The sequence below is a fragment of the Hyperolius riggenbachi genome, chromosome 9 (assembly GCF_040937935.1).
Source record: "Hyperolius riggenbachi isolate aHypRig1 chromosome 9, aHypRig1.pri, whole genome shotgun sequence".
NCBI lineage: Eukaryota > Metazoa > Chordata > Amphibia > Anura > Hyperoliidae > Hyperolius > Hyperolius riggenbachi.
The window spans coordinates 262965716-262988432 of NC_090654.1; the positions used below are offsets into that span (position 1 = coordinate 262965716).

Consider the following 22717-nt stretch of genomic DNA (forward strand, 5'->3'; position numbering starts at 1 on the left):
GGATAAGGTACAATATACAGTGAACAGAGGCGCTAGCAGAATAAAAATCGATAAAAGTTTTAAAAAGCTAAGGTGGAAGTGGTTGACTTACCTCCTTGAAGCAGACACATAGAGTGTCAAATTCAAGACAATAAATGTATTCGCATACTCCGATTGTAATTTGCAATGCGTTTCACGGGCAAATCCCCGCTTCATCAATAAAAAAGGGAAGGAGTATACAACAGCAGGGCCGGTTCTAGTACCAATGGGGCCCCAGGGCAAAATTAACCCGGGAGCTTCCCCAACAGACAACCCCAACCAAAAATCGGCATTAGGGTCCCTTTGTTGCCGCTAAATTTCCCTCCTGGCCCCTGAGCTGGCTGCTGCTGACACTTCCTTCCAATCTCCTCCCAACTTACCTGTGCTTCCTGGGGCCTCTGCAGAGTCTTTGGCAGTGCAGTGTCTCACCTGCCCGCCAGCACAGATGACGCTACTCTGCCAAAGACTTTGCAGAGGCAGTACATCATCGGGGACCGGGAGGCAGTGGCGCCAGCGAATGGCTGACGGCAGAGCAGCGGCGAGGGACATGCTGGGAGCTTGGGGCTGGACGAAGCCCCGGGTAAGTAGCACTTATTTTCATTTAAAAAGTCTGATATCTCCTTTTAAAGGACTTATCCGAGCAAGTGAAAAAAAAATGCACTTACCTGGGGCTTTCTCCAGCCCCTGCCAGCCATCCTGTGCCCTCTCCGCAGCTCCACTCCACGCTGGTGGCCCGCGTCCCCTCCGGCGCAGGATGTCCACTGCACCTGCGCGAGCGGCTCTCAGAGTCGCACTGACATCGCCTGGACTGTACTGCACAGGCACAGTAGCTCTCAGTAAGCCGCATGCTGGAGCGCAGAGGAAGCTGACCTGGCGAGGTTGGCATTTCCACCGGAGGGGACCGGGAGCCACCGGAGCTGCAGAAAGGGCACAGGGCGGATGCAGGGGGCTGGAGGAAGCCCCAGGTAAGTTAATTTTGTATTTTTTTATGTTCTGACCATCCCTTTAATGATGAATACATGCTCCAGGGGGCCCCATAACAGCTGCTATGGCTATTGCTACGCCCCCTGCCCGGCCAGAGCAAGAGAGCAGCTAACGGGCTGTGAATTTGCCGCCTGTTAGCTGCACGTATTCATGGGTACAATAAACCAATCATTACAATTAGACTGCTCATTTCTTGGTCAGATGGCAAACGAGCAACATCAGCAGGGGATCAAATACTTTTCTCCTTCACTGTACAGTACATTTGTATCTCAACACAATCTTTACACACACACATATACACTGTATTTCTATATTTCTAGACGCAGACAACTCCTCAAGACAAACCAGTGAACTTTACTCAAAGTTCCGTCACTCTCCGCTCACACACGGACTGCTCAGGGTTAATTGATGTGCAGATGTTGTAAAGCAGCCAATCAGGAGGCAGTCTGGAGGAGTGGGTGTGGCTTAAATGCTCCTAGCTCACTGAGAAGCCAGCTGTCCCTAGATCTGCAGTTCTGAAGATCTTCTGATCGCTGGTTATCCTGAACCTGAGGATTCCCTGGACCCCCGAGCTCTGCGTCCCCTGCACCCCTACTCCTTTGGATCCCTTGCACCCCTTAATTCCAGGGTCCCCTGCACCTCTTAATTCCAGGGTCCCCTGCACCTCTCATCTCTGGATCCCCTGCTCTCTGGATCTCCTGCACCCCTTAATTCCAGGGTACCCTGCACCTCCTGATCTCTGGATCCCCTGCACCTCCTGATCGCTGGATCCCCTGCACCTCCTGATCTCTGGATCCCCTGCACCCCTTAATTCCATGGTACCCTGCACCTCTCATCTCTGGATCCCCTGCACCCCCTATTATCTGGATCCCCTGAACCCCCGATTTAAGGATTCTCTTCACCCCCCATCTTTGCATCCCCTGCACCCCCTTTTTTCTGGATCCCCTGCACCCCTTCATCTCTGGATGCCCTGCACCCCATCTCTAGATTGCTGCATTTCCTGCCACTTGCAACCCCCAATTATTGCCCACCTCGGCTTCTGACTCTCCTGCTACCTTCACCCACTGTTCCCTCTTGACCTGCTTTCTGCCCTCAACTTCCTGCTCCCTGTATCCCAGAAACCTGCCTCCATCCCCCAATACTACTTCCTGCACCCTTAACACCTGCTCTCTGCACCCCAACCTCCTCTCCTGACACCACAACCACCTGTCCCACCTCCCCTGCTCCCTGAACATCAACTTTCAGCACCCCAAACATCTCCTTCCTGCATTTGGCATTCCTGCACCCTGTTCCCCACATCCACCTTTTCCAAACAACACAAACCCCAAATGAGCCCAGTACCCCCTTCACCGATGCCCCAGCTCTGCTGCCCGCTGGATCCCTCGTCCATACTCTGAACTGTACCACTGATTTCTGACCGCCCGCCCCTATTCTCACCCCTCCACTGTGTCTCCAGGACCTGCAGATCTCTGCCTGCCCCAATCCTTACCTCCTGCTACCTCTGGGGTGTGCAGCCAGCCCTGTGGGGAGTGTCAGCCCAGCGCACAGAACAGGTAAGTTGCCACTAGTGTCAGTGTAAAGTGTGTGTTTGCTGTGTTTATACAGTATTGTTACGCTGCTGCAGTATATAGAGTATAATGTGTAAGGGTGTGGGCTCTCACTACGCTCCCACCAGAGTCTGCGAAATCACAAACATTAGCATGTAGCTTAACCCACCAAGTGCCAAACTTTTTACTAGTGATGAGCCAAAAACATCTCATCCACTTCCTACTCCTCCTCCTTCCCTTGCCCTTTCCACCTCCTACTCTCCCTCCTCCCCCCTCCATTTCCTACACCCCCTCCTCCCTTTCCCCTCCACTTCCTACACCCCCTCCGCTTCATACTCTCCTCCCTTCCCTTCCCCCTCCACTTCCTAATCCCCCTCCTTTCCTTCCCCCTCCACTTCCTTCTCCCCTTCCCCCTCCATTTCCTACTTCCTCTCTGCTTCATACAAATCCTTCCTCTCCACTTCCTACTTCCCATCCTTCCACCCCTACGTCCCACTCCTCCTTCCCTTCTCCCTCCACCTCCTCCTCCTGCTCCTTTATCTTCTCCTACACTTCCTACTCCTCATCCTCCCTCCTGCACCTCCACTGCGTACATATTATATAGGCGCTGGGCAGTTGGGCGCAGGGAGAGCTGAATGACGGCTCACCCTGCTGCAGCTAAACTACCTGGCAGCGTTAAATACTATTCCCCCTCCGAGTTGTAGCAACTCACAGGAAGATGTAATATGGGGACTGGCAATGGCCAGAGCCTCAATTTATTCTTACGCGGGGCCCGCAGCATAGCATTGCTGCTATGATGTTTCCCAGCTTCTGCCCTTGGCACCAAACGCCGACGTTAACTGATTTGCCTCCACTTTCTACTCCGCCTTCCCTTCTCCCCCCACTTCCTTCTCCACCTTCTCCTTTATCTCCTCCTACACTTCCTACTCCTTATCCTGCCCCCTGCACTTTCTGCTCCCTTTAGGGCCCTTTTCCACTAGTTGCGATCCGCTTCAAAATCACTAGAACACTGAGGTGCCCATTTACCACTAGGGCGTGTTGCAACGTGATCGCGCTCTGTTCCTGATGAATAAACGGTGCAATTGCGGCTAGCGGAAATTGCTGCTTGCGCTGCAGCTCAATCACGGGCGGGAGCGAAAGCAGCAGTGGAAAAGGGCCCTTACTCCCCTATCTTCCACACCCGGCTGTATGTTTGTCAGGTGCGAAATAGCGGTAGTAGAATGTAATTTTACCGATATTCAGCTATGCCCCTCTGTACCCCGACTCTCACACAAACCTAAAGGTGCCCATTAACAATCCAATTTACCCAACAATCGACTGATTAATCAATCAATGAAGATCAATCAATGGTGTCGGTTAAGGTTGAACAATGGTTCTACAGATCGCTCCAATTAGTCTGATTGGATTGCTTATCATTTTCCCCTCCATAAGGGGACCCAAATGATCGTTTCCATGTAGCTGAACTACTGCTCCCAGCATTCCCTCTGCATTGCCTTCAGAGTGTAGCGGAACTCTGCTGCCGGTATTTTTCGGGTGCCCTCCGCTCCTAAATCTCCATCAGTAGCCTGTATTTTCATAGGCCCCATGGCGCTTCCAAGTTTCCCCGGCCCCGCCCCACCCAAATTGTCCATTTAGATTGTGAGACCCTCTGAGGGACAGTTAGTGACAAGACAATATACTCTGTACAGCGCTGCGTAATGTTGGCGCTAAATAAATACTAAAATAAATGAAAAAATGTCATCCCCGCCAACCTCCATGCATCTCTTGTATATCGGAGATGCATCTTTACACTTCGCCGTTTTATCACCCGTCTTGGAGGCTAAAATTAGATGAAGAGCTGTGATACGCCTACATATATATATATAATCTGGGAAGGGGAAATGTGAGGATTCCAGGTGTCAGTAACCTGAGCCGAGGCACTCCGCACGTTTCCACCTTCTCAGGTCATACATCAGGCGTCTTGGTGGTCAACCTACCATCCGATTTAATTATCATAATCGGATCGGATGCAAACTGGTGCCACCAAGAGCTTGCCTGATGGACGAGGCATCTGTAGGTATCCATCGTACATGCTGGAATATGTAGGGCAGACATGTTCGAACGGATGCGCGGCGGTAACGGCATGTGAAATCGGGACGAGCAGCGAATACGACAGAACCCCCGGCGCTGTCCCTACTAATGTAAAAGGGCCCTCCCGATGCAATATCATTTACCTGTTCTTGCCCGCTGCTGGCTCCGGGTTCCGTGACGTCACATACACGCCCAGGTATATGCCGCCATCCAAGCGGGGTGCGTGTATGTGGACGGATACAGACAGGTAAAGTATACTGCACTAGGAAGGGTGGAAGGGACATTTTACATTAGGGGGGACAGCGCGGGAGTTTAAGGATGCGGTGTCACCAGGCCGATTCCCGAGAGGTTTCAAGCAAAAATCAATTAGGAATCGGCCTGTGGAGTATAGGAAGCTGACAGCGAGTGCTGTAATAACAGCGCAGGAGATTTGGGCACTGCTGGTACCACCATAGGCCATAATAGGCATTACGGCTATAGCAGCGTACAGTGAGTAACTTCGGCGCCGTCAGAAGTCGGAGCTGAAGTTACTTATAAAACACTGTATTTTGGCCGCCAGCAATAGCTGGAAGCCGAATTACATCATTCCTTTCCATCCACGTGGACCTGGAGGGAGAATAGTAATTAACGCCGCCAGGACTTGTGCAGGAGCAGGGTTAGCCACATATCGTCTGCATCCTGCGCCCAAGTCTCCCGGCGGAGAATTCATAGATCTGCAGCTGACAGATCTCCGATCAGATTTGATCAGAGAGAGATCTGTCTTTTGGTCGATCTGCCCATACAGTCTCTGATGTATGGACACCTTTTCACTTCCTTTACATGATATAAAATGCCTGGAAAGTCACATGCTTCCTTTATACATAATCATTTCTGCATTTTTAAAGCGTTTTCCACCCCATTTCAGCGCATCAGCTGCCTGGCGGTCTCCATCGCTTCCACGCGGTTTTCCATGTTAATTTGTGCTTGGGCTTTTTTCCTTTCGAATAAACAGCCCCTGTACTGCCGCGTTTACTTGGACGTTTACTTGGACGCCATCAAAAGCAACCCCTCCCTATTTGTACTGGCGCTCTCTCTCTCTCATATGGCGATTTCACATATAAGCATTTTAGGGATGTATAAATGTGGCGTTAAAACGTTAAACGACATCCATGTAGGTTAAACTCTTAAAAGAGATCCACTTGCAATAAAATTTAGATGCATCAACCTTACTAAAGACTTTTAACGCACATTCCTTCAAAAATTTGCTCTGAAAATCGAATTGCTAAGCGTTTAGCGATTGCATTTTGCGCTGTGAACTAGACCTTAGTGCAGGGAACAGACAATGCTCTCCTCCTCCCTAGCAGATCGCAGGAGGCCGTGGCCCATAGTGCTAACAGCTATGCTTGCTACAGCTTCTAGTCAGCCCCCACTAGAGGGAACTGCCAGGCTGCCACAATGTGATCTATATAGTCTATATAGGATATCATGGCTCTCAGCAGCCAGGGAGCTGCCAGCAGGGGATGTACAGGCAGGGAGGAGGTGAGTATTGTCGCCTGGACCTTTCACGCCTGCTACACTCGGCAAGGATTATTCTTTAAAGGATACCCGAAGCGACATGTGACACGATGAGATATGTATGGGTATATACAGTGCCTAGCACACAAATAACCATGCTGTGTTCCTTTTTTTCCTTTCTCTGTCTGAAAGAGTGAAATATCAGGTTTGTAAGTGGCTGACTCAGTCCTGACTCAGACAGGAAGTGACAACAGTGTCACCCTCACTGATAAGAAATTCCAACTATAAAACACTTTCCTAGCAGAAAATGGCTTCTGAGAGCAGGAAAGAGATAAAAAGGGTCAATAGTTCATAGATTTTTAGCTCTGGCACACTTCAATGAATGTGTCATTGAGCAAAAACAATAAAACAGTTAAAACTTAAAAAGCAGATTTAAACATAAAATAAAACTGTGAAATATCTTAAAAAGTCATTTTTAGGAGAAGGCAGATAGGTACAATTGTTTATTTCATTAGTTTATTTTCGCCTCGGGTGTCCTTTAAGCACACACTTTATTAGAAGCAGATTGTAATATAGCCGTGACTGATATCAGATTTAGCGCAATACAATAGTGAATAGTACCAATAGTAGGAGTATACCTTGAACAGTTTTTATTTTTTTATAGTCTCTTCTCTGTGATCAAAGAGTATGAATTTTGCCCAGAGATCTACTTTTGTAGTTCAACTAAAGCAGTCAGTTTCTAACAGCAATCAGGATGATAAATGAACATAAACAGTGTACAGAGGGAAAGTGCTGGAGAAACTACTTCTCTTCTGTCAGATCTGCTAGTTACTGCAGTACAGCTTTCTTCCTCTCCTCTCTGGATTCAGCTGTTGGGTAGGTAGTCAGATTTGACCATGTGACCCCCAATGTACATGCCTCCTAACATTTTGAGATAAAAAAGAGGCACACTTTAAGAAATGCCCCTGCCATCGCAAAGAATTGCAAAATATGTTTTTATCAATCAAACTTCACGGGGCATTTCTAAAATATGTAGTTTTCCTTCATTTTAACACTTTAAAATAAGAAATATAGCAATTTAAATTATGGGAATAAAGTTGAGGGTGAATTCAACCCATTTTTCAGTCAGGGCTGGATTTACTATAAGGCACTGTAGGCATGTGCCTACAGGCGCCTGATGATAGAAAGGTGGCTCACTCCCTTCCCTCAGTACTTCCTTCCCTATGCAGAGTCCAGAGCAAATGCAAATGATAAATTACTCACCCAGCTCTCAGCATTTTACTGACGAGATTTCCTGTTAGCCGGGGGCACCTCTAACTACTTAATACTGAGCGTTCCTCTGGCTACCGTACAGCTAAGGGACACCTGTAGCTACTTATGATGAGCAAGGGAAGTAAGGGAAAAGTGACAGCTGAGTCAGCCAGCACAGTTGTGGTGCAGTTCGGTGGAGGTTTGTAGGTACAAGGAAAGCAAAGTCTAGGGTGCCAGGACATCTGTGCCTAAAGGCTCCAGTGATGTAAATCTGGGCCTGTTCTCAGTAGAAAAATCATATATTAACATATCAGATTCTGTATGTCAGTCCTGGGATAAGGAGAGACAGAGGAATTTACTGTAGCTCCCAAACGGGTACTACTGTCCCTCTGAGAAAGGGGCATTTGGGAGCTATGTAGTAGGTTATGCGAACTTTATTTCCCAGAATCCATGTGTCTGCATGAGGAGGCGGGAGAGTGGAGCTCTCAGGAATCCAGGGCCGGAGCTACCATAGGAAAAAATAGGCAATTGCCCCAGGGCCCCAGAGCCTGTAGGGGCCCCCAAGGTGTCCCTCCCCATCTTAACTGTTGTTTCCCAGGGACTCTGCAGAGTCTTAAGTTGGGAGGTGATTGGGGGAGGGTCAGCAGCCAGCTCAGGGGCCCAGGAGGGAAATTTGGCTGCAACAAAGGGCTTCTAATGAAGCTTTTTGTTCGGGAGGTGTCTGTTGGGGGCCCCCCAGGCTAATTTTGCCCTAGGGCCCTGCGGGAACCAGCCCTGCAGAAATCAAATGTGAGGAGTTCTACAACATCCTCTTTGGTAACAGGAAAATAATGGCCGGTAGTAGACTAGTGGGGATTTATTTTGCAAGAGATGCTATCTGTAAAAGAAAGAGTGGCTACAAACTTTTTGCAGGGCTATGAAGTGGGTACAGAAATCATCTTCAGACTCCAACTCCTTAGTTTATGAAACCACCGACTTAGAATCTAGGTTCCCAAATTTGCTCAGACTCCTCGACTCAGATTGCACAGCCCTGACAAAGGGGGACATATGTCTCGGGACGCAGCACTGTGAGGGCGCTCAGCATGGCCGCCGCACCCCTATGTGCTTGAGAGGAGACCCCCTGCTTCTCTCCCTTCCTCCCTCCGCAGAGGAGTGTGGATGTTAGTGACAGCAGAAGACTCTCTTGTCACTTGACGGCTATCCAGGGCCGGATTTACCATAAGGCACTGTAGGCACGGGCCTACAGGCGCCTGATGATGGAAAGGTAGGTCACTCCCCTCCCCGAGTGCCTCCTTCCCTCCTTCCTTCCCTATGCAGAGTCCTGATGGGATAGTACATAAGAGATTACGCAACCTGCTCTCGGCATTCAACTGACGAGATCTCCCTTCAGTCAGGGGCACCTCTAGCTACCTAATACTTGGGGACACCTCTAACTACTTAATATTGAGGTTCCTTTAGCTAATTAATACTTGAGGGCAACTCTAGCTAATTAATGTTGAGGGTACGCTTGGCTACCTAATACTAGGGGGCACCTGTAGCTACCTATGATGAGCAAGGGAAGTAAGGGAGAAGTGACAGCTGGGGCAGCCAGCACACTTGCAGTGCGGTTCAGTGGGGGTTTGTAGATTCCTAGAGGGCAAAGTCTACAGTGCCAGAACATCTGTGCCTATAGGCTCCTCTGAAGTAAAAACGGGCCTGCGGCTATCTATCATTATCTAAAGGAAGGGCATATCTGGCTATAGGGGCGGAAGGGGGAACATCTCGCATTTTTACATTTGTTTCCGCCAATGATCACACCCTCATTATGTGGCGTGGCCATACTCATCTTTTTTGTGCTTTTTGCACCACAGGACTGTCCAGAGGAGGTCGCAAAACTGTCTCTGTCCCTAGGAGCTGAAAAACTTAGCTATGCCTCTGCATGCGCAATAAATTGCTTGTACAGGGGTGGGAGTGTGGCCACAACAACAATGACAAGCGCTTGTCTGATATGTTTAGAAGGCCCATGTACTGGACCGATGGGCTCGACAATGATTCAAATTATTCCCTTACTGAGGTAAGTCACTTTTACCTCATTTCACCTTACAGGTTCACTTTAAGCATTAAACCCCCAACCCAAAATATAATTAGGCAAGAATCTCCCCACGTGTAAGCTCACACAGCCCACCATCCTGAACTGAAAATAAAAAGTCAAAATAACCATATACAGGTCATACTTACCTCCTGTGTAGTCTACTACTCAATCTCCTCTTCTGCATCCTATTTGTCCACTGTGATCAATTAAATTCTCCGTCCTCCATTTTAAAAATGGCCATTACACCAAAACAGTTTCCTGGTCTGCACACTGTTAAACTGTAATATCACCCACTTGAGCCATAGGAAAACATGGACATTACCTTGCACATTCAGTTGCAACTGACAGCTGCTGATATATAACTGACAGCAACTGGTATATTTCAGTTCTGACAAAATCTTGTCAGAACTGAAAGGGATCACTGTAAGACGAAAATGGAGAGCTTCTGAGAGGAACTGATGGGGAGATAAGTTCGTAATATTCATTTGCAGCTACGTCATGTGTTTATTTTAAATAATTTTACTCAGTTCAGGTTCCCTTTAAGTAAGCTGCCCAGAAACAGCTAAGTGGGGGACACAAAAGAAGGTAGACAATTAGTCAGAGTGGCCCCTCGTCCCCCTTGTCTCTGATCTGTGGGTGGGCCAATGTTGTCAGGAGAGAAGCACGGGAGTCCTGCGGCTGGAACATTCAGCGTTTCACCTGGGACATTGTCTGAGACATATTTGTACCTGGGACGGGGACCCTAATTCTGGGACATATCCCAGGTAAACTGGGACGTCTGGTCACTGAAGTATTTACGGTACTTCAGAACTGGTCAACAAATTGCCTTCAGAATTTGCCTTGTTGAATTTTGGGTTTCATTAGACAATTAGCTAGGCCTCCTCCTCCCAACCCCACAGGTACCCCTTGAGGTAGACATGGAACTGGCAGTGGGGTTTGGGGGATTCCTCCAGATGGGACATCTTCAGTCCTCCAGGCCATTTATTCTGGTTATTATCTTTTCTTTCTGTGGAGAGACACCCAGTTATGGCGGCGCCACAATTCTTTTCCTCAGAATTGAGTCACGCCCGTTCTTTACCTCTCCCGTCACTTTGGCTCATGGAAGAGTTAATTTGCAAGTTGAGCGTGCCCTTGCCAGATCACACAAAACAAACACATTTATGCGTGTTCACGCTTAGTCAGGACGCAAACATTTTCTGTAATCACTGGTTACAGGATGAGGTGAGTCACGGTGAAAACCGCAGGACTGACGCGTCTGAACAGGAGGGGAAAACAAGAACCATGTTTATTATTATTCAATAATCCACCTAGATTATATCCACTGTGTGTAAATATGGTGCCAGCACAATAAAATACGCATTTCATTCAGATCTATTGCTGTCCCCTGAGGAGCTTACAATCTACCACCACACTTATGCCTGCGTCAGGGTCAGTTTGACCTATCAGGAGGTGACTGAGTTGTGGGAAGAGACTGCCCTCGGAGGTAATATATACAGATCTTGCGGGTCTGACCGTTAAGCCACATGTTGCCTTCATCGTAGCTGAAGAGTTTTCTGAAGGCCTTTTTGGTGAACTGAGAACGTTTTGGAAATGGCTTTTGTAACTTCATTGGAAGAAAATCCAAAGTGTACATGTGGATTTGGTAACATGGTCTTGTAAGCCAGTACGATTTTTCAGCTACATGGTTTGAGATTGTGTGGGGTTTTGGTCTCTAAGCCTTCCTCCTTCGCAAGAATACCCATCTTGATGCCTAACCTTAGCCTTCAAACCATAATGAATTAAATAATCCCCTAATCGTAACTATCCTTCCCGCCTGGTGTCTGACCTCAAATTACTAACCATAATTTATGGAGCTCCCCCAACTACATGCCCAATCCCTACAAATCACTATCAGTGAAAAACCCAGAACGTCATAATGCTCACCTAATCAACCCTAATCAAAACACACCTTTCATCGTGTTAGTCCATCCGTGTCGTAATCTCCTTCCAGCAGCCAATACGCCAATGCATAGCTGAAGTGAGTGGTTTAGCCAAGTGGTGGCACCAAGACTTCAGTTCCAGAAATGTTTACAGTAGATGACTGAAGTCTGACCATGACTCTTTGTTGAAGAACACTTGCCACAACCATCATATTTCCTCACTCAGGCTGTGCGGCCCACTTTGTGGGGTCTGCATGAAGATACGTGGCCATTATTTCTGAAGATATGGGCTGCGTAACTTGTGTGAGTGGAGAGAGGGGTTGTGCGTAGACACTTAGTAACTCTCCATACACTATAAGTGCTCTTCAGGTATGAGTAATGTGTACAGTAGTGGTGAAAGCATTTCGGAATGTCTGTTCATGGTTTTTTATATGTAGTTCATTCCATCTTTAGAACTTGAAGAGTTTTCAAGGACAGGCCGTCACCATCAGAATCCCGAAAAACTTAGTAAATTTCCTTCTGCAAGGTACGCCTACCTTCACCTCATGCAGAGCCAGTTCTAAACTGCTGCCTGAAGCAAACTTTGGAGGATGCAGCGTGATTGGACCCATCCCTGCACTTAATCAGTAGCAGTAATATCTGATGATGCCGTGGTCCTGCCCATGAGAACATCGGCACCAGTAAGCAAAAGGAGCAGCGGGCGGCTGTGATTGGCCAGTCTGGTGTCAGCACTGCCGCCTGATTGATCGCGTGCCAAAGCTTCCCCTCTGACTGGCCATGGTGACCTCTCGCCAGGTGATGGAGTTGTAACATGCTTCGATAAGAGGAATATATCGACACCTCACCTGCTTGTGATGTCATAGGGAAGGGCGGCAGGTGCCACTGGTCGTATGAGGACGGGCATGCGTGGATGAGGAGTGTAGTGTGTGTGCTAGAAAGGCGGGCGGGAGAACAGAGAGAAGGCAGGCGTCAGGTGGCCCAACCTTCTTGTCCAAACGCTGCCCTCTAGATTTTGCCAACTGACTCACTTGATTCAGATGGCTTCATGGTAGGTCTGCCCCTGGCCTTCATGAACCCAATACTGGTGAACCATCTGTGGTGGTGGTCCTGCTGCAGACCTCTGAACTCTTGCACAATGTTCAGTAATATAGTAATAGCCACTGTCTGGAAGGACAGTCAGTGATCATTTTGGTTTACGGTTTATGAAACAAAATCACTGTACAGACAAGCTGAAGGGTGTGCAGAGCAACCTGATCTGTTCTATGGGGAGGGAAAGGGAGGAAGTTTCTGAAAGTACAATAGAGGTCGGTCGTTGGTCGATCATTTCTTACCAACCGTCAACACCTACAAAAACTCCAGATTTTCACCCGAGATGATCAAACATTCGTATTGGTTGAGTAAAATCTGAAGTATGTATGTAGCTTTAGAGATGGTTCACACAGGGGACTACCAGTGTTCAGGGGCATAGTTTACCGCCAGGATTGACTGATGTCCACAATGAGACAAATAGGAGCGTTCATCTCAATGTGTTTGCCGGTGATTGCGCAAACTTCGTATTCGATCTAAGTTCCTGCAATGCTGAAGATTGTGTCCTGCGGCAGTTGTGGCCAGTGGTTCTGTGTCCCCCATGTCATAGGCAAACGCAGGTGGGGATTACAGCTGCCCAGAATCCCCCCTCAGATCAGGGTCGGTGCAGTGTCTGAGGACAGGCACAAGTTGAGACACCAGAATATCTGCAAGTGTTCTGGAGTTCACAGCACTGCCCCCTTTCTTTCCCTGCTACAGTTGACTTTGGGGAACTTAACAGAGCCAGCCAGGTATGAGCACAGTCCTGTGCCCTGCTGTGTGAATGCTACACTTTCCCCCTCATTAGCAGTATTGGCTGTACTCATTATCTGTATCCAAACTTCTCCTGATCGATCCCATTGTCGATCAGGAGAAGATCGGCCATTTAGGAAATAATTGTCAGATCCTGTCAGTCAGACGGGAAATTGCATTCTGTGTACCCAGCATGATGTCCTACCATATTATTATACTGTATTGTGCGTGGCTGAGGGAGACCTTTCAGGAATCCCCACCTTGAAAATCCTGGGTTTGCCCCTGCATGTGGCTCAAAGTGCGACTAGACAATGGAATAATAGGATGGTTGCAGAAAATCGTTTAGCATCGATTATACATATCGCCACTAGAAGCCCTTGTGAACTGGCCCTTATCCCCTCCCCCGACGTTTAATTTCCCTGCAATATTTGTACCAAAAGCAGTACAATTTTTTTTAAGCACTTATTTATATTGTAAGCATTTATGCAGACCGCTTGCAAGTTGCGGTCATGCAAGCTTTCTGCAAGCATGCGTACAATATAAAAAAGCACTTTTTTTCCTTTTTAAAATTTTTATTAATTTTTTTTTTACTGTATTATTTGCTGTTATGGGCGGTAGTGCTGCCCATAGTTTTTTTTTTTTTTTTTAACTTACAATTTTTTACAATACAGATGTTTGTATTGGATCCAATCCACAAAATTTGACGTTTTGGGTGGGGGACAGGAAGCAGATGAAAAGTAGGAGGAGGAGAATAAGAGGAGGAGATCGGTGACGGGATCGACACTGAGAAGAAGGGAATCCGCGTGCAGCAAAGCCGCAAGGTGCTGGCGATGGATCCTTCACGCCAATGACACTTTAGGTGAGTAATAGGTATTAATGGACGAGTCTGACTCCTCCTTAAAGGACCTCTGTTGCGAAAATCTTAAAGGGACCCCGAGCAGTAATTAAAATCAAAACTTTCACTTACCTGGGGCTGCCTCCAGCCCACCGTAGGCTGCGAGGTCCCCCGCCGTCCTCCTGATTCTTTTGCAGGTCTCGCTGGTGGCTCCGTTGCCGGCGATACCCGGGCCGGGTGTCTGGCCGACACTTCCTAGTTTTGAATCCTTGGCGCCCTCTACGCATCATCGCGCCGGCCGCTCAGCATCATCACGGCGGCCGGCGTGACAGTACTGTGGTTCAGAGTTAGAACGGCACCGGAGCCGCCAGCGGGACCCGCAGAAGAGTCAGGAGGACGGCGGGGGACCTCGCAGCCTACGGTGGGCTGGAGGAGGCCCCAAGTAAGTAAAATTTTTGATTTTTAATTACTGCTCGGGGTCCCTTTAAAATTTAAAATATGTGTAAACACATACAAATAAGAAGTAAAGTTCTTCAAGAGTAAGATGAGCCATAAATTACTTTTCTCCTATGTTGCTGTCATTTACAGTAGGTAGTAGAAATCTGAGAGAAGCGACAGGTTTTGGACTAGCCCATCACCTCATGGGGGTTCACAGGGATTTCTCTATTTTCAAAAAGCACTTAGTTATTCACAGTTGCTCCGTCCAACTGCCAAAAAAGTATATCATAAGCAGGGAGGCTGGCCAGCAACTTTGCATAAATCTTTTTCAGGGAGTGTCTTTATAAAGAATAAAGGCCATGCTGAGTATCCCCTATGGAGAGATGGACTAGCCCAAAACCTGTTGATAATGTCAGATTTCTACTCCCTACTGAGTGACAGCAATATAGGAGAAAAGTAATTTATGGCTCATTTTACTCTGGGAGAACCGTACTTCTTATTTGTATGTGTTTTACATTTTAAGATTTTTGTGACAGTTCCTCTATAACGATTCCAGCTATTTTTTTAGGATGGATCAGGCTCGTCCTTAGCGGTTGAAAAACGATCAAAATCAGATCTTGCTGGAAATTATCTCTCGAGCCATCTATCTGCCAAAGAAAAAACAACTCATTGTGTATTCCCAGCATTAGATATCCCACGGTTTAATTTTAAATCTACTTTTTAAGTTTTTACTATTTCATTGTCTCTGCTCAATGACACATTCCTTGAAATATGCCAGAGCTAAAATCTCATCATGTTACCTCCCGTATCATTCTCATTGGTCCTTGATAGAGTGCGTTTTTTTACCTACCCAAAATCCGCTGTGAATGTGCTGTACTATTTGTACAGCATCAGCGTCTCTCTGGCCTGGTTACCGTGTTTATTTCAAATGACCGTTACGTTTTGCGTTATCCTCATATATGCCGAAAAACAACTCCCAAACAACTGCACAACGTGCCTCCAGCGTTTGTCCTCCTCCTAACACAGGCGTACCCTCCATTCCGTGCTTTTGTTATACGGGCAATGCCGGCACATTACGCAGGTCAGTAGCCTCGTTACATCGAGTTTTTCTCCAGCAGAGAATAGGTTAATGATGGCACCTCGACATCCACCCTGCGGCTCAGTAAACTTTCCAATTAGAGACGGGATGAAAGATGTTTGGATTTGCGAGGCAGCCGGATCTATTGGGCGCCATGGTAACCACTTTCACTCTTACGGGGGCCGCCAGCGGAGGAAAGCGAGAAGAGAAAGCGTCTGTTTGAAGCCGTGAAAAGAGAACCAGCAGGGAAAAGAAAGCATTGTGCGCGCCCGTCACCGACACCTGGCGCAGGTACACCGCTGAGCCGCTACCGGCGCCAACGATACCCGCTGTGCCGCCCCCGCACGGCCTCATAGCGGTCTACAGCAATTTATATATCATGTCAGGAAACTTGGGTGCCAGAAGCGCTGTGGAAGAAAGGACACACCCATATTCACCAATGATATAAGCTATGATTAGCAGCAGTATAGGGAAATTTGTGATCCCAAAGTCGCGATTAGGCGCAATGGTGGACGCCCAAAAGCTGCGGCAATGAGAACATCCGCGATTAGCGGCATTGCAGGGGAATTGGGGTGCCCAGGGGCGGAGCACTTACTATTCATAGCTGCAATTTGCATGCAGTGGCGTAGCTAAGGAGCTGTGGGCCCCGATGCAAGTTTTACTTTGGGGCCCCCCAATCACTCTATACATAACAATTGATACGGCGCACCAAAACCTGCCAATGGCAACTACAGTGTCAGAGGTGCAAGAAGGGGATGGGGAACAGCTTGTTAATGATTACCACTATTCAAAGTATCTATAGAAGTGATTATTATGAGCACAGGTCCAATAGAGAGCTAATGCTGTAATTGAGGAAGGCCCCTCTGGCCCAAGGGCCCCTATGCGGTCGCTACCTCTGCAACACCTATTGCTACGCCCCTGTTTGCATAGCAGGTTTCAGGTTAAGGGTTAGGCAGCACTGGGGTGGAAGTTAAAGGGAACCCGAAGTGAAAGGGATATGGAGGCTGCCATATTTATTTCTTTGTAAACAATACTAGTTTCCTGGCAGCCCTGTTGATCTTCTGGCGTAATTAGAGTCAAAACCCTGAAACAAGCATATGGCTAATCCAGTAAAAGTCAGCTGAGTCAGAGTACCTGATCTGATGCATGCTTATTCAGGGTCTATGGCTAAAAGTATTAAGGTGGCCATACATCTAGCCATTTGGCTGTACGATCGATCATTCGATTCGATCATTTTATAGAATCGAGTGTGTTCCAGAATTCCCAATCGATGAAAAGTGGCTGGTTTCATGTCGAATCGAGCTTAGTCGATCGAGCAGGTTGCACTTGCAAAAATATCGGTCAATCGCACAGGAATCGGCTACTGTTCACATGTCATTCGATCGACTGAATCAATTTTTGCATTCAGAGCATAGAGACACAACACCAGTCAGATCGAATGTGAAGGTGAAGAGCATAGGATATCATTTGTAATGTGTGGGTCACTAGTCGATCGTCTTTCGATCAACCAAACTGAAGTCGATTCCTTATTAAAGTCGATTGACTCAGAATCGCTAGATATATGGCTACCTTAAGAGACACTGGATCAGGAGGACTGCCAGGCCAAACACGGTGAATCCAGCGCTGGAGATTTGGGCGCAGCCGGCGCCACCATAGGCCGTAATAGGAATTACAGCTATAGCAGTGCACAGTGAGTAACTTCGGTGCCGTCAGAAGACGAAGCTGAAGTTACTTTTAAAACACAATAATTCAGCTTCCAGCAATTGCCGGAAGCCAAATTATTTCATTCTATCCATGGCGGCCTGGAGGGGGAATAGTAATTAACACGGCCCGGACTTCAGCAGCAGCAGGATCAGCCATATACAGGCTGTATCCTGCGCCCAAGTCTCCGGTGCCGTTATCTCTCGTGCGCAGCCAGGCAACTGGTATTGTTTAAAGGGAAATAAATATGGCAGCCTCCATATCCACCTCACCTCTGGTTCCCTATAAAGATAATCCACCACCAGGGGGAAAATGGATTAATATATGGGTACCTGAACAGCCTTATCTGCTGCCCGGGGCTGGCCCATACAGAAACACAGACAGGCCAGTAGGTGATCACCTCAGGTGGCCAACGAGAAGCTAATATTTACACCTTTCATTAAAATATATTGTAAATTGCATGTGCTCTCTCTACAATGAGGCCAATAAATTGGCGAGAAAGTGTGTATGATTGGATCACTTATAAGCCGCATACAATTTACCATAAATTTGCATACAAGCCTGAATAGTTTGAATCTCATTGTGCATCTCAGGTCTCCGCCTTCAAGGAAGTCATAAACGGAAAGGATATGAGCGCTGCCATGTCTCTTCCTGTATTCTGCCTTGCTGGAGCCCCTTCTCTAGGGGCCCCAAGGCAGAGGCCTAATGCTACCAGCAGCCGCAGAGGAAGGCTGAATAAACTGGTTTATAACAGTATTGGATAAAAAACTGAACCAGTAAAAACTAATCTGCTATCTGTGCATTTGCATGACAGGGGGTAGTTGTGGGATTATAAGATAGGGTGTAGGGGTATACAGTACATAGCGGTGTAGAGGATATAAGGGATAGTATGAGATGCTGGTATACAGTCCATGGGGAAGGGGGGTATACAGACCCCTATTGCCATTGATCTGGGGTCATTTTGATGCAAATTAAAGTGAACCAGAGACGAAGCACTATCATGTATTTCACCACATATATCAGTGGGAACATTAGAGAAAACACCTACCCTGCTCTCTGCTTCATCTTTCACTGCTCAGCCTGCTTGTTATCAGCCCTGATAAAATCCCCGACTGAGCATTCAGTCTGGCTTTGCTCAGGAACAGCTGAGTCTGTCTTCTCTGATGTCTTTTCAAGCCCAAGCCTGCCCCCTTCTGGCTCTTCTTTCCTGTTCTGTATATTTGCAGCATCACAGAGAGCTGTGATGAGATGGGAGGAGCTGCTATTGTAAGGGTATAGTGAAAAACAGGTTTTGTTTTTTTTAATCTATATTTGTTAGTCAGAAGAGGTTTTCAGAAATGGTCATTTCATTTTGCACACAGCCAACTAAATAATATGCTTTTCTGATGAACTGTGTTTTGCGTGGAGTTTTAGTAAAAAAACCACAAACAACGGCACACCAGAGCAGCAAAAATACCAAGTATAGTATTTATTTTGGAAAATCTATCGGGAGGTATGTTTATTTTGTGCCAAAGCGTTCATCTCTGGTTTCCTTTAAACCCCAAACCACTGTAGTATTTTGTCCCTTCAGAACTGTTTTGAACCATGCTATCATTGTTTTAGCTTTTGCTACTATTAGTAGTTTAGTTTTAGCTTTCAGTCTCCTCTGGGAAGGTTACCCCTGTGTATTTAATCTATCAGGGTTGTGCATTGAAAAACCTTGTGGTTCCCTGACAGATCGCTTCTTGATAACGTGCTCGGCTCCTGCATTTCTCAGCATAACAGCTGAAGTTTGGAACAGAGAATATTCTGCTATCTGTCATCCGCCCACACACATCCAATTCCTGTCATCTCACCCACCCCGCTTCCTCCCGGCTGTCATAACCGACAGATGTGGAACCTGCAGACCCTCTGCTGTAACAGCCAAGGTGAGAAGACCCCAACCATGCTGGAGGAGGGGTGGGCTCAGGGCTGCCATCAGAAATGTTTGGGCCCCATACTAGGAAAATCTACTGGGCCCTCCACACTCCCCTCTGCCCCCACATGGAATATCACAGTCTTTGAAGGTATGAACACACTAACATCCGTGTGACTGCTTTTCATGTGCTTCCATGCTTGGAAGCGTTCTACGTAAGCTCAGTTCCTTAAGACTATAACTGCGCTTGCACAGAGCGCTCCCAGCTATGGGAGCATGATGGAGTAGGCAGCCCGGAACAGTGCAAGTGCAGTGCCCTGCAACTCAGCCGGATTGTGTGGACTTCATAGCAGTACAACAGATTAGACTGGAAGAATATCGAGGCAGCTACAGGGGGCTGGAAGGAGCCCTAGGTAAGTGGAAACCCTTTTCTCCCATTCGTTGCAGGTTTACTTCAATCACTAATTTACTAAGGTAACTCCTCGATGAGCCTCACTACACCTTTTATCACTAGGGATGATCAATGAGGTGCAAAGATTTCCGAGTTTATGTGAATGTCTATGCAAATATACGCAGCTTGAAAATGGACCAATCGATTTAAACCTAGGTGGGACTCGATTGGTCCATTTTCAAGCTGAATATATTTGCATAGACATTTGCATAACTTTGCATAAACCCAGAGGTGTTTGCATATCATTAATCATCCCTACTCATCACATTAATGGGCAGCCCATGTGTGGCACTGTTTGCCAGGCCCCATGATTCACTAGGGCCCTCTACAGCAGTTCCCCCTGTAATGCCCTGAAGGCAGCCCTGGGTGGGCTGCCTACCCAGCCTGTATTAGTTCTACCCACATCCTGGACCCTAAGTGTCCATTCACAGTAGGGTGATTAGCGAGTGATTCCCGCTAATCACCGAAGCCCTAGCGCAATTGTAACCCTGTGGCAATGATCTCAATGCCGCGAATGCGGGCGTTTCGCGATTAACGGCAATCACAAAACCTGCTGCCTGCAGCATTTTCTTGCAATTCAGGAGCGATCACGATACAGTCCTTATAAAAGCGTAGATCGTGATCGCTCTGAATCGCGAGAGTGTACAGTGATTTTACAGAGCTAATCGCGGTAAAATCACCTGCGCAAAACTGTAGCGCTAAGAACTACTGTTTTGCGACTTTTAATTGTGAATAGCCTCTAAGATGTCCCCTTCCTTTTCCCCCTTCCCCAGAGAGTCGTGTCACTGCACAGTATAGTTTATATCAAGGATAATACTACGGTATATATTCTGCACATTATCCCATTACTGACCTCTCTAGAGAAATATCAGTTCTATATAAATACATAATAATAATATGTTAGTACAATAGACTATAACGATTTCAGGGATTAGATTGTGAGCTCCTCTGAGGACAGTCAGTAACATGACTATGTACTCTGTAAAGTGCTTTAGAAGTTGTCAGCGCTTTATACAGTATGTAATAATAATATGCTATACAAATACATAATAATAATATGGTAGGACATTAGACGATGACTATAGTAGGATTAGATTATGAGCTCCACTGAGGACAGTCAGTGACATGGCTCTGTCCTCTGTAAAGTGCTGCAGAAGATGTCAGTGCTATATAAATATATAATAATAATATGGTAGAACCTTATATTATGACTATGGTAGGATTAGATTGTGAGCTCCTCTGAGGACAGTCAGTGACATGACTATGTACTCTGTAAAGTTCTTTAGAAGATGTCAGTGCTATATAAATATGGCATGTAATAATAATATGGTAGGACATTAGACTATGACAATGGCAGTGATTAGATTGTGAGCTCTTCTGAGGACAGTGGCATTGCTATGTACTCTGTAAAGTGCTGCAGAATATGTCAGCGCTATATACAAATGTAATAATAATATGGTAAGACATTAGACTATAAATTGGCTATGACAGGGATTAAATTGTGATTTTTTTTGGAGGACAGTCAGTGACACATAAGGTGTAAACTGCTGCAGAAAATGTTAGAGTCATATAAATACATAATAATAATAATGTGGGAGGACATTAAACTATGACTAGGATAGGATTTAATTGTGCGCTCCCTGACAACAGTCAGTGACATTGACTATGTACTCTGTAAAGTGCTACAGAAGATGTCAGTGCTATATAAATACATAATAATAATATTTTAGGATTAGAGTGTAAGCTCCTCTGAGGACAGTCAGTGACATGACTCTGTATTCTGTAAAGTGCTGCAGAAGATATCAGTGCTATATAAATACATAAGCATAGTAACGTGTTGTGTGAGTCTGCTCTCCATAAGAAAGGTGGCGCGGTTGTGTGTGTGAATAGGAAGCTTCAGCTCTGTCTCTCAGGGGGTGTCGGGAGGGAGGAGGGCTGTGGAGCATAATATGTCAGCCGCCTGGCCGGAGATGACCTGAGTGCAATGAGATGGAATAGAAGAGAATGAAAGGAGCAGAAGGATCAGACTCCTCATCCCTGAGCTCTGAGCCCATCCGGCAGCCTCAGGATTATCATATCCCATCTCTGCAGTACAGTACTACTTCCCTCATTCAGTATTCCACACTACAACCCTGTATTGCATAGTATGATGAGTGCACAGCACTGGTGGATGGTATTTCTCTGTATTCCACTGCATAACGAGTGCCCAGTTTTGTTGATTAAAGGATACCTGAGGTGACATGTGACATGATGAGATAGACATGTGTATGTACAGTGCCTAGCACACAAGTAACTATGCTGTCTTCCTTTTTTTTTTTTCTCTGCCTGAAAGAGTTAAATATCAGGTATGTAAGTTGCTGACTCAGGCCTGACGTAGACAGGAAGTGACTACAATGTGACCCTCACTGATAAGAAATTCCAACTATAAAACACTTTCCTGACAGAAAATGGCTTCTGAGAGTGGAAAAGAGATAAAAAGGGGAATTTCTTATCAGTGAGGGTCACACTGTAGTCACTTCCTGTCTGAGTCAGGACTGAGTCAGCCACTTACATACCTGATATTTAACTCTTTCAGGCAGAGAGAGAAAGAAAAGGATCACAGCATACTTATTTGTGTGCTAGGCACTGTACATACCCATGTCTATCTCATCCTGTCACATGTCACTTCGGGTATCCTTTAAACATCAGTTGGGCTATCTGTTAAAGGGAACCAGAGATGAAGCACCCTTGTGTATTTTACCATATATATCAGTAAGAACATTAGAGAAAACACTTACCCTGCTCTCTGTTTCATCCTCACTGCTAAAAGTGTCCGTTATCAGCTGTGATAAGAATCCCAGACTGAGCATTCAGTCTGGCTTTGCAGGGAATAATTATAGCTGAGTCATTATAGCAGAGCCACAAGGGGGCAGGCTTGGGCTTGAAAAGACACCAGAGAAGACAGACTCAGCTATAATCTTTCCGTAGCAAAGCTAGACTGAGTGCTCAGTCGGGATTCTTATCAGAGGTGATAACAGTCAGATTAAACAGAGAACAATGAAACAAAGAGCAGATTAGGTGTCATATTCCCACTGATTTATAAGGTAAAATACAAGAGGGTGCTTCATCTCTTGTTCTCTTTAAGGGCCCCATACATCTAGCGGCTTGG

At 46.6% G+C, this 22717-nt stretch overlaps 1 protein-coding gene across 1 annotated transcript in view; it reads left to right on the forward strand.

Annotated features, from left to right (window-relative positions):
- Positions 1–1549: 1549 nt before the first annotated feature.
- Positions 1550–22717, forward strand: part of STON2 (stonin 2) — a 120118-nt gene continuing 98950 nt past the window's right edge. The window contains exon 1 of the mRNA XM_068254438.1: positions 1550–2555. The gene's annotated coding sequence lies outside the window, so the exon portion shown is untranslated. The remainder of the gene's footprint in view (positions 2556–22717) is intronic.